Source organism: Pinus tabuliformis, chromosome 3_2 (genome assembly GCF_031772625.1).
Source record: "Pinus tabuliformis cultivar Carrire ecotype Pingquan chromosome 3_2, CPIR1, whole genome shotgun sequence".
Classification (NCBI taxonomy): domain Eukaryota; kingdom Viridiplantae; phylum Streptophyta; class Pinopsida; order Pinales; family Pinaceae; genus Pinus; species Pinus tabuliformis.
In genome coordinates this window covers 979,420,449-979,435,411 of record NC_142302.1, presented here as the reverse complement: position 1 = coordinate 979,435,411, position 14,963 = coordinate 979,420,449, and positions in this window count along the sequence as shown.

Here is a 14,963-nt window from a genome sequence, read left to right as displayed (position 1 = left end):
AGGTATTTTGTCGTAGAGCGTGCCTGACTGAGTATAAACTAAGTCTAGATATTGTGCACGAGCGATAACTTGCTCCTCTGTTACGACTCCCCCCTTTGCCACATCTTCCGTTATAGCAGGAAGTAATGACTTTATAAACCATTGTTACACTAAAAAATGTCACCATGGCTATTTACAGTTGGTATGGCCCTATCAACAGTCATACTACCCTCTTAAGCAAGTCTTATGCCTCTGCTATCCATGTCAAACTCCAAGAAAGAGAGAAAGTCTTTATAAATGTGTTTATCTCTGGGTACGCAGGTTCTCTCAAACCTTGCCTGCGGGTACACACCTATTGTTCATGAGGTCTGCGTCCAAGGACGCTCTGTATCTAAAGGGGCAGGTGCGTCCCTCTGAAAAGGTTAAAATGCGCAAGTTTTATCTTCAAAAACTTACTTGTGGTCATTTCTAGAGCATTCTAGAAGGTTGTTCGACGTGTATTGGGCGCCTCCAGATGGTTCATGCACCCCTACCAAAGAGGAACTTATCCCATCAATAAGGGAGTGATCCCATCCAAAGAGGGGACTATCCCATTGATGGTGGACCTGATTAACTTCCTCTTGAGCACTATAAATACAGGCATTGGGCCAGAAGGAGGGAGGTTGAAAGCTATACAATTCTAAGGGTAAATGCTGCAGGAATTAGGACTCCCATTTAGAAGCTTGTGAGGAGAGATTGCCATCTTTTCTTGTTCTATTTGGAAGTGGGTGAGCTTTGTCAAAGTAGAGGAAGACTCTTATGGACCCTGGAAGGAGCTTGCACAACACCAAGGCTCAGGTTGTAATGGTTCCTTTTGATTACCTTTAATGCAAATTGGTCCATTCTTCTCAATAACTTGTTGTTTATGGGTTATTTCATGTACTCCTTGGTCTATATGTTGAATATGCTTTGTTTTATGTTATAATCAGGTGCTATTTAATTGTTTGACTGTTGGTGATTGCAGGTTTTGGAGAAAAGGAGGAGCTCATCCAGATCAACAAAGCTTGGACTTCTACAACAGCGTTTGGACAAAGGTAAGAACGAAACACTTGATTTCTCATATCATAATGCATGTTTAGAGAAGGATAGCTCCAGTTTGTTTTGTTTGTCATTAGAATGTCTTAGACTTCTAGGAAGGTCGGTTGTGTCCGCACTCTTGACTGATTCCGTGTGACAAATTGGCGACTCCGCTGGGGATTCCATTGATGAGAAAAGTCTTTTCCTTTGTGTGAACTTTGCTTTGAGAAAATTGGTTTATTTTTCTGGTTTTGGCTCTGTGATTCTGTCTCTGGGTGGGTTAGCTTAGGATTAGTTTTATTTTGGTTTTTCTTGAGTTTTTCAGTAGGACGCACCCTCTGAGTGCTGCACAGTGCGTCCCTGGACGCACTTTTGCTGTGTGCACAGAGCGGGCCCGCACCTGTGCTAACGGGTTGCCTGCGTCCCCTGCCAAAATTTGAGAAAATTCCATTTTTTACATTTTTTGCTCTTAGATTTTGTTTTTTCTGCCCAGATTCATTAGTCCCTTGCCAAGAATCTTCACCTGAACTTGTTTCGATAGCATTGAGTGTTTTAGTGGATTTCATCGAAGTGTAAGCCACAGGGTTTGATTTTGAGTAGGTCTTGTAGTGACTTTGGCGGTAGGAGTTGTCAAGCCTTAGATCTCTCTGGTTTTGTCAACATTCTAAGAAGTCAGACCTGTCATAAAGTCTACCTGTGAGAGCAACTTACCATTGAGTTGTCTCTTGGGCCAATTTCGAAGTGCTTGTTGTTTAAGTCTTGAATTCCATTTTACAAAAAGAACAAAAAGATTTGAGTTTTGTTTTGACTAGTCTTTTGATTCTGCATTAGCTGGTCCTTGATTTGATTTTGATCAAGTAAAACAACCTAGAATCATCTTTGTGAGCTTTTGCCTTGTTAGGTTTGTTTAGAGTAATTTCTCTTTTGATTTGCTTGTGAGTCAAGTTTTCATAGTTTTTGTAGCTTTTGAGATTATTTTGTGTTAAGATAGGTTTATATGCTTTATTAAAAAGAGAAAATACAAAAACATCTCCTTTGAAAAGTTTTGTTTCAAGTAGCTTTGAAAGTTTTGAAAGAAAAAGAGTTTTTCGTGCAAGTAAAGAGTGGTCATGTTTGTGTGCTTGAAAAGAAAAAGGGAATTGTTTCTTTGATTGTCTTTTCTAAGGAAGTTGTTTTCTCTAAAATTTGCATTCTCTCAACTCTCTTAGTTAAGAATTTCATTGAAAAAGGAAAGTAGCGTAAATCATCTTAGGTGCATCTTTGTAGTGGTTGGAGTCGAGTCTACACACCATTGGTTTCACTTCCACTACCTTTTGACTTTAAAGAAAAACCATAAAAGTAACGCTTAAAGTAAAATTGAAATAGTAACTTTTATTTACTAGGGCTCTGAAACACCAATTTAGATCAGGCTAGTGTCTTGGAGTAGGTGAGTAATTAACTCTCCAAGACAACAAAACCAAACAAGTAGCTTATCTTGTGATAGAATAAATCCAATTGTCTCACTTGTACTCTGGGAAAGCTCCTCTTAAAGGAGAAGCACGAGCTCGTGTCCGAACCAGTGAGGGGATCATTCCCCCCTCGTTGGGAACGACGCCAGACACGCACGTATTACAAACGGTAAACCTCGGATTAACCATTGTCGAGGAGCCAGGGGTCACTTGTCGGTAAACCTTGGATTATTGTCAAGGAGCCGGCAAGGGGATTGAGCTTGCTACTCTGCCCTTGCGTGCTGTCGGAGTTTAGACTGTTCCCCCAGGTGCATTTGTTGTGATTGGTAACCTTAGTGGCCATTATCTTTAGGATTCTACCGAGGTGACGGTGGAGGGAAGGTCCCACTGTACCTGGAGCAGACGTCGGCTATACTCACTTGGATTTTCTGGGGGGTTCACTTCACTCGAGACGGTTAAAGTGGAGGAACTTGGTCCAGTCTATTCATTAAGCAGGTTGCCGGGGTAACTGTTCCACCCGCCATTTCTGTACTGAATCCAGCGAGGTTGGGCTTCATCACCAACTAGCGCTTTTGGTCCGGAAGACTACTGTTTGTGTTTGGTTTGACGCCCTAGATTCTTTAGGCGTGTGATTCAAATTTGTTTGGTTCTTTAGAGACTTTAGGTGGTTTGATTTGAAATTTTATTTTGTTTTCGTGTGTAGTAGTTAAAAGTTTTTAGCTGTGGCGGAATTACCGAGACAGTCCCGTAGACTTCGGGGCCAGTCTCCTGAAGTTGTTTCTGTGGCCGAATTGTTGAGAAGATCCCGTAGACTTAGGGGTGAACCTCCTCAAGACGAGTCCAGTCATCTAGAAGGTTTAAAGGTCCTTGTAACTCCTCCTAGTGGCAGTAGAGTAGGTTCACCTGAAGGAGAATCTTCCTTGGTAGTCCATCCAGATTACCAAAGTTTAGAGACAGGTTATAATCCCGAAGCTGTTACAGTTTCTGAGCTTGTTGGTAGTTTTTCGTCTGCTAGTGATACAGGCGAAGAACCAGAAATATCCGAACCTGTTACTCCGACTCCTAGTGTTCCTGATTCACCGAGAATAGAAAGAATTATCACCGAAAATCTTCCTGTTGGTTTGATTGCTATTGAAGAACTTGTTCCAGAGGAAGAAATAGGCGTCTCTGATCCTGAAGATCAAATTACCCTTGATCTAAGGGAGCGTGAATCTATCTTTTACAGTCCTCCTAGAAGTACTACTTGGTACCTTTCGTTAACCAATTATTTAGACAACTTTGGGCTAGGTTTTTCCACACCTCGTACTCCTTTTCCACCTGGAGGTATTCATACTCCTGTAAATATGTCTGGTCAGTCGTCCGTGTTTACACAAAGTCCTGAATCTTTTTTACATGGCGGTCCTTCTGTTCCTACTGGGTATCAATCTCTTTCTGGTACCTTTGCGGGAGCATCTCCTCAACCCGTTGATCATGGGTTATTAGTTGGAAACAGTGGTAATGTACCATTGGGTGTAGGAGACATTTACATGATGTCAGGTTCAGTTCCCGTTTCCCAACCTCAAGGTGGCCAATTACCGCCTGGGGGGCAGCCTCCGTTAATGCCTGGGGGGCAACCTCAAGGTACTTCATTCGTGTCTGGGGGGCAACCTCAAGGTCAGTACGCTCCTATGGGGCAATACATACCTCAAGGTCAACCCCAGCCTCAATATGTACCCCAAGGTCAACCTCAGTATCAATATCAACCTCAAGGATGGCAACCTCAAGGATGGCAACCCCAAGGGTATCAACCTCAAGGATACCAACCTCAAGGTCAAGGTCAACCCCAGTACCCGTATTTACCTCAAGGTTATCAACCTCAAGGTCAATACTCAGGTCAAGGTTATCAACCACCTCAAGGTCAATCATATGGTCAAGGTATGGGAACTGCACCTTACAATTATCAATCCTATCCTCAATCCGGCTATGGATCTCAGTATCCTCAACCTGTTATGGGTCAATACCCTGGAATGTTAGTGTGGGATCCGTCACAGGGTCAACAGGTGTTGCAGCCAAGTATACAGTCGGTACCTCAAGCTGGACAACCTGTAGTTTCTGGTCCACCCCAGCAACCGCAACCTGTCCAGTCAAGTGTTCAAACCTCTGTAACTTCGGTAGTTACTCAGCCGCCAATTGCACCTAGTACTCCATCTCAAACGGCTGCTGCAACTACCGCCACATCTACCATACTTACTTCTGGAGTATCGACGGCTCCGGTTTCTACTGTCTCTGTAACCACTCCTCAGACATCTGTACCGTTGTCTGGATCTACGATTCAAACCACGGTCCAGATGCCTGTAGGCCAGCCTGGTATAAGTACGGTTGTCACTACTCAACCTCAATTTGTTCAACCTCCGTACCAGGGACAGTATCAACCTGGGCAAGCTGTCCAACAACCGGTTTACCAGTATCAACCGTATCCTGGGTACACTTATCAACAACCTCAACAACCCCAGTACGGTCCGGTTAATCCTGGTTTTCCAGGAGGATATAATATCCCAAATGCAACTCCTGTTCCTAGTTATCCTGGATATCCTCCTCCTGGGGCCGGTATTGTGACCCAGAGTTTTAGAGATCCTAACCGGCAGTTACCGTTTATCGCAACTTTGGATTTACCAGACTTGACGCGCCTAACGAACGATCCAATTCAATATCTTCCGTTCTGGCCGCCAATGCCAAATAAGTTGCCCAGCGATATACCCAAGTTCGAAGGTAAGTCTGGAGAGGATCCGTCCAATCACGTGATGACTTACCACCTCTGGTGTGCTTCAAATTCTATCTCGGATGATTCGATCCGCTTACGTCTTTTCCAGCGTACACTCATTGGTCTCGCGGCCAAGTGGTACATTGAGTTACCACGGGCCTCTTTTTACAATTTTAGCCAGTTAGCTACCTCGTTCTTAACTCACTTTCAGTTACCGGTCAGATACGATAACGGTACGGAGTTATTAACTTCACTAAAACAATCAACCTCCACGTATATTTCGATCACATTCATGAGTGGAGACGTCGAAGAAGGCTAGTGAAAGTTTTTATCCCGGACCAAATCTTAGCTGAATGGTTTGTTAAATCATTATTACCAAGGATTACTGAAGATGTAGCTAAGGCCGGAGTAGTTACTGAGGAGCAAGTCATTGCTCAGGCGCAATACCTTGACTTAGTTTACACTCAGTCGGGTACATTACACGAGAAGATTCCGGATCTTCCAAAGTCGAATCAAATCTGCTAATGGTATGATTGGTATCGTGAATACAAAGAGCAAGAAGAAGTCTTCCAAGGCTTCAACTACTCCTATTATCACTTTGCCCGATTCCCCGACAGGAGAGTCTTCTCCTGAACTTACCGCCGATATTCACGCTGTAGAGTCATCTACGGCCAAATCAAAAAACGGTGGAAAGAAGAAAGGAAAGAAGAAGGCTAAAGCAGACAAGGCTCCGAAGGAGAAAACTGAAAAGTCGGAAACCAATGACGAAAAGCGCAAACCTCGATATCCTTGTCTTATTTGTGAAGAGGATCATTTTACGAGAGATTGCCCTCATCGGGCCGAGGTAGTGAAAATAGTCAAAGGTTCTCCCACTCCTGCTGTGTTAAAAAATCCATTTCCGGAGCAGGAGAATAAGATGATAGGTTCTTCCTCGAATGCCAGTGAAGAACCCATTTTGATGATGTCTCATGTGAGGATTGCGACTCGATCGCAAGATTATGGTAGTAAGAATCCTGTTGATGGTAAGGAAGCAGAATCTTCTCACTCTAACCCATCAACCTCAGCTCCTGGTTCCGATCCACTACAGATCGAGAAACCTAACCCAGACTTAGTAATTAAACCGCCCGCCAAGGGTGTACTTCGAAGGTCTGCTTTCAATCCACATGCGAGAGCGGCCCAGAATTACAACATTGTTGAGGACTTAGCTGTTTCACCCTCAGCAATGTCGGCGTTAGAAGTGCTGCAATCATGCCCAGCACAACGAAAATTGCTTTTGTCGGCTATAGGAGCTGTTGATGTTCAGGATCCGAATCTAATGATCTTCGATCTAGAAAATAGTACACCGCGTCTCCCCCATCAAATGGCTTTCCAAATTCCAGTGATAGTCAAAAACAGGCCTATTCATAGGACTGTGATTGATGAGGGAGCTTCTACGTGTATTATGTCGATTCAATGTTGGAGATCCCTTGGTTCTCCTTCGTTGAACCAATCCCCCACCATCCTTAAGGCCTTTGATGGCCGTGGGTTCCGTCCGTTTGGTATTCTACAGGAATTGCCTATAGGGGTAGAAGGTAAAACCGTTAGTCTGGATGTGGAAGTGGTTGATGCCCCTCTAGACTACAACCTTCTTTTGGGTCGAAGTTGGTCATATGCTATGACAGCGGTCGTTTCATCGGTCTTCAGAGTAATTAAGTTTCCACATAACGGTAAGATCGTGACTATTGATCAGCTGACATACTTTTCATCCGACCCAGCCTCTTCAGAGAGTATCCAGCATGTCGGTAAGACGACAATCCCTTATAGGGACGTTGGTGTAGGTTTAGTTAAGGATTCCGGTTTACTGGGAACTTTTCCTCTCCCTCCACTCAGCGTAGAACCTTCGTTTGCAACAATTCATATGATTACATCAGAAAACATTATTTATGATGATCCTTGGTTTGTCCCATCTGACTCTGAGATAGACTCATTCGGTAATGCTATGCCCTTGAGTCCATATGAAATTGCTTATGAAGCTCTCATGTCTTTTACCGACTTTCATTCAACCGAGGTCGACCAAATGAATGTGGTCAGTGAAGAATCACTTTTCACCTCAACCTTAGAACGGATAGCGTTTCCCGAAGTCGTGTCATCTGACGAACAACTTCGCGAAATCCTAAGTGTAGACGATCTACCATGGGAGGATCTCCATCACAGATCTTCGTTTTTACCTAAGGATGATGCATTTGAAAATGATTTTTCATCTATCTTTACCGCTGAATATGTCAAAGACGCTCAGGATCCAACGAAACATTCTGATTCAGAGTTGAATTTAGGGAATATTTCTCGTACTATTCCCATTGATATTTCAGTGAAGCCCGGAATTGAGGAGAACATTCATATAGGTGCCGCATGTACAGAAGAAGAAATCCAAACTTACAAGGCCCTATTCCAAGAATTCCGCGATGTGTTTGCCTGGTCTTACGAGGAAATGCCGGGAATCGATCCTGCCATTGTTGTTCATGAAATCAAGACCTACCCGGATGCTAAACCCATCCGGCAACGGTTGCGTCAGATTCACCCTCGAAAAGCGGCTGCGATTAAAGCAGAAGTCGAAAAGCTGTTGAAAGCAGGTTTCATTTATCCGATCCCGTTAACGGATTGGGTATCGAATATTGTTCCGGTCAACAAGAAACAAGGAACAATAAGAATCTGTATCGATTATAGGGATATCAATCGAGCTTGTCCAAAAGACAACTATCCTACGCCTTATATCGATCAAATTATTGATGATTGTGCCGGAAGTGAAATGTTTTCCTTCATGGATGGTTTTTCGGGCTATAATCAAATCAATATTCTACCTGCCGACCAACCAAAAACGGCATTCATTTGTCCATGGGGGACATTTGCTTATTGCAAATTACCTTTTGGGCTTAAGAATGCCGGGGCCACTTTTCAACGGGCGATGTCTTACGCATTTCACGACATCAAGCACATTGTGCAACCGTATCTCGATGATTTGCCTGCTCATTCTTTACGTCGAGCTGATCACCTTGTCCACCTACGAGCAATCTTTATGAGGTGTAGGCATTATCGAATTCGGTTGAATCCCCACAAGTGTGTTTTCTGTATAGAAACAGGTCGATTGCTGGGATTTGTTGTTTCAAAAGCCGGCATTCGCGTCGATCCCTCGAAAGTCGAGGCTATCATCAAATTGCCTCCTCCTTCGAGTTTGCGCCAACTCCAAAGTTTGCAGGGAAAGCGAACTTTTTACGCCGATTCATCCCAAACTACGCCGAGGTCACTAAAGGTTTTACACGGTTGTTGAAACAGAACGTTCAATTCTTTTGGGACGAGATTGCCCAACAATCTTTTGATGCACTTAAACACGCGTTGACCCATGCACCGTTGTTGCATCCTCCCAACTACAACCAGGACTACTTCTTATACCTCGCAGCTTCGCATTCCACCATTGGAATGGTGTTAGTTCAAGAAGATGAATTCGGAGCGGAACATGTGATATATTATCTCAGTAGGACCTTAAATCCCACTGAGCTAAAATATTCGCATGTGGAGAAATTGGCCCTGGCAGCCGTTCAAGCTGTCCAGCGTTTTCGTCACTACATTCTTCTCCGTAAAACTACAGTTATTTCGGATTGCAACCCTATGATTTATATTTTGACAAAACAACTGCTAGGGGGCAAGTACTCTAAATGGATCGTTATCCTGCAAGAGTTCGACTTGGAGTTCGAGAAGTCCAAGTCTAAGAAATCCTTAGTTTTTGCGGAATTGATGTGTGATTTCCCGCGTACTGACACAGAGACTGTGGCAGAGGAATCCATTGCGGACGAATCTTTGTTTCTTATCAGTACTTTAGATCCGTGGTACGGGATATAATCATCTATCTCCAAACCCAAACCTTTCGGCCTGAAGCTTCAAAGGCGGAACGTCGAAAAATTCGGTTTCAATCCCAGCCATACAAAATTATTGGAGATACACTTTATCGCCGGGGGGCAGACTTAGTTTTTCGACGTTGTCTAACTCACGAAGAGGCTGAGAGAGTTTTGAATGATTGTCACTCTGGAGCATGTGGCGGTCATATGTCTGGGTATGCCACAACTCAGAAGGTGTTGCGCGCTGGTTACTTCTGGCCATCTATGTTTAAAGATTGTATCATTGCAGTCCGGAAGTGCCACAACTGCCAAGTGTTTGATCGAAAGATGCGCGCACCACCTGCTCCTCTCCACCCTATAATTTTCGTTGGTCCATTCGCCAAATGGGGTATCGACTTTATTACTTGTAACCCTCACTCGGCCGGGGGGCATGCGTATATCATCCTCGCGGTTGATTATTTCACTAAATGGGCCGAGGCGATGCCTACATTCGACGCAAGCGGCAAAACAGCTGCAGTTTTCATATTCAATCATATAATAACTAGGTTTGGTGTCCCACAAGCAATCATTACTGACCATGGGAGCCATTTTCGAAACACCATGATGATTGAACTTACAAGCCAGCTTGGTTTGCGCCACGACAGCTCTACTCCTTATTATCCGCAAGCCAACGGTTTGGTTGAGTCTATCAACAAAGTTCTGGTTATCATGATCCGACGAACCATTGGTATTCATCGGTCGAATTGGCACAACATGTTATTTTCGGCGCTATGGGCATACCGAACCTCAGTGAAAACCTCAACAGGGTTCACTCCTTTCCAGCTAGTTTATGGCTTGGAAGCAGTGTTACCCATTGAATGTGAAATCCCATCACTTCAAATGGCTGTCGAATTACTCCTAGCTACTCCCGAAGAGGAGAAACGTTTATTGTACTTAGCTAAATTAGATGAGACTCGACGTGACGCTGCATTGGAAATCGAGACTCACGCGAAGCGAATGAAAGCTCAGTATGACAGAAATGTGACCCCTCGAAGTTTTTCAGAGGGAGACCTAGTGCTTTATATGATCAAGCTAACGATAAGCTAGGTGCTGGAAAATTCGTTCCTATGTGGCATGGACCCTATATTGTAAAGCGAAAGCTAGCAAAAGGGGCTTATGAGCTGGTAGATTTTGATGGGGACTCTTTGGGTAAACCCAAAAATGGACTTTACCTAAAGAGGTATTATGCTTAAATGGTGGGTATGAAGAAATTTTAAGTTAGGTTAGGTTTTCTTTCTAGCTAGTATGATTGTTAGTTAGTCAGTGTGCTTAGCTTAGTGAGTGTGTTTTTCGTCGTTATTCTGGCTTATCTTGGTTTTACTCTTGATATTACAGATGTCGACGCCTCTCCAAACATACATTGGATTTGCTGATGGTGCTTTTCGTAGTACACGGAATATCTCTTCTGCAGCTTGGGTTATCTATTCACCCTCTAACGAGTTAGTCTCTATGCATGGGGTAAGCCTCGGTCAAACAACAAACAACATTGCATAATACAGTGCAGTGGTTGAATTATTATCCGAATCTATTTCATTTGGAATTCGACGTTTGATAGTGAGGTTAGATTCTGAACTTCTTGTATTACAGCTTAATAGAGTCTATGCCATTAGAAATCCTGTGTTATTAAGGTTGTTTTTGAGAGTGCGTCTCTTGGAATGTGAATTTGATTACATTGAATATCAGCATATTCCAAGGTCCTTGAATACATTAGCAGATGCAATTGCTTCTCGACTGTTGGACAGACATTTACGATAATCATGCAAGTAAATTTAAAAACATTTCATCATACATGTTAAACAAGATGAGCCGGTAATAGTGATATATATATAGATAGGAGTGTGTCAAAAAATATACATCGTCTTCGATCATAGGTTGAAAAACACCTTATGATCGGCAAAAATGATAGAGTACAAAAAGTCAAAAATGTCACATGTGTCTACAAAGTGACTAGCCAATCACTGGTGGTGCTCCCTGTACGACACCACTGCACGGGCTACCTTGCGCAAAAATCTCCTAAACGGTCCAGGGACCGCGACTACATAGCGCTGAAGTCTGATAGGAATATCATCCATAGTAGTCTCAGGTATATCTGCCGTCAGACGCTGTAGATCATGCTCCAACTCAGCTAGTACCTCTACGGCCGCCGTGTCTTGTGGGGCCGGTATCGGTGCAATTGGATGTCTCCTCTCAAAAGGCCGGAGGTTGGCTGGACGTTGTGGACCAACATCTGCATTTTGAAAAATTTTACTGTCAGTTTTGAGACGATATATATAAAAAACAAAAAAATACATAATTTGAAAACTCATGAAAAATAAAGTACCTCTGTCATCCCATTGTTCTCCCTGTGGAAGAACCATGTCCGGATCACCTCGAAAATCTACTCCGGCATACGGAAAGTCCTGAATCGCAAACACCTGGTCCTCTAACCAGTGAAAATAACTGTCAGTGAATCGAACAACTACCGCACCCTCGTCCGGATGTCGGGCCATCACCGCAACCCATCGTACCAGCTTTGGCTCCTGAGGACCCAAAATATCAACAGTGAGATGCTGAGGGATCAACATCAGAATTCTCTCTAGGGCAAAGCTCACGACTATAGGCCCATATCCAAAGGTCTTTAGTTTCCCGGTCTTTGCCCTGGTCAGTTGAGCTTTCAAGTTAGCCGACACCGCATCACACCAGTTGAAGATGGTGCCTTGGAGACAGTCAATTGCCATCCGCATTTGGGACCCAGTGGCAATATGTAAAGTGGCTGAGCCACAAATCCTGGTCACAGTGAAAGCTAAGACCATGAGTTCACACCGAGAGATGTATTTGATCTCTATGCCTTTCGCATGGTGTCGATCAGGTAGGCACCAATCTACTCGGAGACTATCAAGGGATTGGCCACCCAGCCTAGTCCCAACTAGATTGAGTTGCTCGCCTCTATTCGGCAAGCCAGTGAGAAAGTAAATATCAGAGGGCTCTATCTCGAGTTGTTTCCCCCCGATATAAAAGCATTGCTCTTGAACGTTCTATCTCTCGACCAGCCACTCCAAGAATCTTACCTGAGCCCTCATGCCAGGTATGGCCCAGTATTTGTATAATCCACATCCTCTTAGGGCATCGAGGGAAGGTTGATGATTGATTGCAGCTTCATCAACCTCCTCATGCTCTCTTTCTCTCCAATCCAGCATGATAAGTGCCCTACACATGAACAAACAGGCATTAAAATAAATTTTGGGTAAATTCAATGGTTAATTTGGGAGCTTGGGGTTTCAAAATCCGCGTTTTGCGGAGGACGCACCCCGCGTTTGGCGCACAGTGCGCCAGGACGCAGGTGGCCTGAAGGTAGCCTGCGTCCCCCGACCTTTTCCCTGTGTAGGAAAAAGTCGAGGGACGCAAGCCAGCCTTTAGGGAACCTGCGTCCCCCGCAGAGCGGTTTTCAAAACCCAAAACCCCCCAAAAATAAAAAATGAAACCTAAAATAAATTTCTAAACGGATGAAATTGATAAGGAGGATGTTGTGAAATACCTGGAAGAGACGGCGTTCGATTCTAACGGTCGGATTTTCCACAGCGACCACGGGAAGTTTCTTGTCAAAAGCTCCTTTTTCAACCTCAACAGTCAAACAGTAAAAATGACATGGTAAAAAGTATTTTTATAGGATTTTTGGATGAATTTGTTCATTTTTCACCATGGAAAGATGTTTTTCGATGTATTTTTGCCTATCTTAAACAGGTATGAGTAATGTGTCGCTTTTGTGCAGGACAAAGGGACTTAGAGGGAAAATTGTCATTTTTTCACGAACAAAATATCAGAGTCATCTTTTAAGCCCTTTTCTGACTCCTAAAACATGAAAAGATTTCCGAGCGTTTCTTTTACACTCGTTAAAACGGAATTAAAAGACGGTCCCCTTATAGCTCTTTTCTGACCGTAAAATCAGGAAAAGATTGCGGGTTTTTGTCGTTTCAAACTCGATACGGAAATAAAACGACGTGTCCTTGATCGCTTTTTACTTTTCAGGTCAGTGGCACTAATTATGAAAGTACTCCTTGGTCGCAAGATCAAGCGGTTCCCCCAGGTATTATTTTATACTTTTTCGGGCTTGAGGGACACAAATTTACGAAAAAGTTCAGCTTGGAGTCTTCTTAAGTTTTTCAGACTCTCTAAAATTGAAAAACGCCGAGTTTCTCCTATACTGGGCTCGTTAAACATTTCACAGTAAAGGACCTGTTCAATTACAAACAGGAACGAACCACTCCTTCCTAGGGTTCGAATCAAAACTGGGTTGGACTCATCCGAAGGATGAGCTTATAATCAAGCATATGTTATCCTCCTCAAGCTTGTTAAAAATAAAGAGGTACTTGCCAGAAATGGTGGGGGAAAAGAGAGAAGAATGAGCCTATTTGTTACCTTTTGTCTAAGAAGAAACTTTATTACCACTCTTGGACACGACACTTTTCATTCACCTGGGTTGGGAAATCTTTTACCTCACAGTTGATCAAACCACTTTTGAAAGTCTTCAACCGGGTTCCGGGGATTAACTTTGAGTTATTTAGCACCAAACCATCTGTCGTGTCGTTATGTGTTCAAGAGGTCTGCAAACAAAACTTTCATCTGCAAAATACTTGTCATCCATTTCACCATCCCTGAGTCAGTCCTTACAGCAACATTTCTTCAACTTATGATTTCGTGTTGTGGGCTTGCCTGCAATGGGTCACTTTCTATCGACATCAGCACATTATCTAGAGAGATGACTTAGAAATCATCAGTGCCTTGAAGTCTGCATGCATCAATGGCAGGTTTCTCGCCTTTGACGTCAGTTTACATCATTGACTTTCGATCGAAGGATTCCGTGAAATGTTCGACATCAACTCATTCATTCACATCTCATGGATTGTACTGGGTACTTTGAGAACCATTGACATTACTGGTGGTCTCTCTCACGCTTGTTAACAGTTTACATCATCGACTGGTAATCAAGTGGTTTCTACCATGTTCGACATCGACTCATTTATTCACATGGCTAGAATCGTACCAATTCGAGAAGTAGGAATGAAGACCCTGGATCGAATCTTTACCATCCAGGCTGCGAGGAGTTTTGTATTCATTATCTAAGTAGACTAACCATAAACAGATGGTTGCACCCATACTGTGTCTACAAAAGTCTATGATTATGATGTATTGCAAAATCATTCCTGTATCAGAGTAGTTAGTCTGTTAGTTAAAGTTTTAATCTGAGTATGGGAATGCCTACCTCAGTGATGATATAATCTTATGCATGTATTTTGTGTTGAAAATTGCAGGTTCTGATCAGGTTCTCCACGAGATAATCCTCGAAATGATAAAGCGCTTCACCCTTCCTAGATAATACAAAACCCTAATCTATTCCAGGCTTCGCACTTTAGGGGGCAATCTGTTACACTAAAAAATGTCACCATGGCTATTTACAGTTGGTATGGCCCTATCAACAGTCATACTACCCTCTTAAGCAAGTCTTATGCCTCTGCTATCCATGTCAAACTACAAGAAAGAGAGAAAGTCTTTATAAATGTGTTTATCTCTGGGTACGCAGGTTCTCTCAAACCTTGCCTGCGGGTACGCACCTATTGTTCATGAGGTCTGCGTCCAAGGACGCTCTGTATCTAAAGGGGCAGGTGCGTCCCTCTGAAAAGGTTAAAATGCGCAAGTTTTATCTTCAAAAACTTACTTGTGGTCATTTCTAGAGCATTCTAGAAGGTTGTTCGACGTGTATTGGGCACCTCCAGATGGTTCATGCACCCCTACCAAAGAGGAACTTATCCCATCAATAAGGGAGTGATCCCATCCAAAGAGGGGACTATCCCATTG